The sequence below is a fragment of the Hyaena hyaena genome, unplaced genomic scaffold (genome assembly GCF_003009895.1).
Source record: "Hyaena hyaena isolate Hyena2069 unplaced genomic scaffold, ASM300989v1 scaffold_482, whole genome shotgun sequence".
NCBI lineage: Eukaryota > Metazoa > Chordata > Mammalia > Carnivora > Hyaenidae > Hyaena > Hyaena hyaena.
In genome coordinates, this window is record NW_024081119.1 from 526,888 (window position 1) to 528,689 (window position 1,802).

Sequence of the window (1,802 nt, forward strand, 5' to 3'; positions counted from 1 at the left end):
ATTGAGCATCCGACTTTGGCTCAGGTCATGATCTCATGATTTGTAGGTTTAAGCCTGGCCTCTGGCTCTGCGCTGACCTCTTGCTCAGAGACTGGAGCCTGCTTTGGATTCTGGGTCTCCTTCTCTCTCTGCCCCTCCCCCCCGGCACTCTGTCTCACTCTGTCTCTCAAAAATAAATAAATGTAAACAATTAAAAAAAAACTTAACAAAAATTGTTTTTTTCTAGAAGGAATAAAAGGTCATTTTTACATGGCTACTAGGACGTGAAGCAACCTAGTTCTTTCTCCATTAGACCACTGATCACGGGCTGCTCTGTGGAACTAGGCGTGTCTCCCTAAGCCTGCCTTAGCACCTCGTGAGCTTTGGCAGTGTACAGCATTCCTGCACTGAGAACACCACTGCTGGGAGCCTGGGTGATTTAAGTGGTTCATGGATAGGTCTCTTTCAAATTTATACATTTATTTTTATGTATTTGGAGAAATATAACACACATATAAAGCTTAGTATTTCATGGATATCATTCCCTAGAGAAGGCTAAGTAAAAAAAAAAAAGAAAGAAAGAGAATCAGTATAAATTTTGATGATATTAAGTAAATAGTGGTACAATTTGTATTTAGAAATGATAGAAACTATGACATGTACTAGTGTAGCTGAAGTTCTGGAAATAATGCCTCCCCCGTGGAGAACCGTATTTCTTTGGTCAGAAGTGTGTATACACGAACCTTCCCTTCCTTCACCAGGATCTGCAAGGACCTCAGTCTACAGGACCACCGAAGCTTTAATTTTCCATCTCCTTTGGGAATGTGTTCTAGGGCTTCTGCCATTGGTGGCCAACCCGTAAAAGGAACTTCACCCTGGAATTGATGAGAGTAGCTCTAAAAATCCACAAAAAAACTTTTCAGGTATTTTCATTAGTTTACACTCCTGAATTCTCATAGAGAGAAAAGTCATTATGAGCATCAGTTTCTTTCTAAAGGAAGCCTGTGTCTTCCCATCACTTCTGCTTGGTGATATCTCCCCATTCAATCACTTGAAGCACAGAAAACATCCTGCTAAGAGGAAAGACCAATTGTAGACCTAAGACCTCAGTATTTTCATGTAGGAATAAACAAGAAGGAAAAACACCTGGCTGTTATTTTAGCACAATAACTATTTAAAGACGAAACTTTCTCCCTATTTTCCAACATTTTAAATAAATTGCCTTGATTTACGATCTCTTGCTAAGAGGCTATTTAGTATCTCCAGGATATATTGATATCCTAGCATGAACAGTAATAACTTAGGAGTGCATATGGTTTCTTAAAATGTCAAATCAGCAAATATGCAGGCATTAGTTTGTATCACATACTTAAAAATAGCATATCCAGTAAAAACCAATATATTTTCTATACAATTCAGATTTAGCAAAGTAGCCAATGTTGGATTTTGACACACTTACAAAATTACTTTCAAAGTCCTTTTTAGGGGCACCCAGGTGGCTCAGCCAGTTGGGCTTATAACTCTTGACTTTGGCTCAGGTCATGATCTTGAGTTTCATGGGATTAGGTCCCCGAGTTGGGCTCTGTCCTGACAGTGTGGATCCTGTTTGGGATTCTCCCTCACCCTCTTTCTCTGCCCCTCCCCTGGGTCACAAATGCACATGCTCTCTTTCAAAATAAATTTTAAAAAATAATAAAAAGTAAAAATAAACCTTTTTATTTTGAAATAATTATAGATTCATAAGAAGTTGCAAAGACAATATGAAAAAGCCCATATATTCTTCACTCTGTTTTCCCCAATGACTGTATCTTATATAACTACAG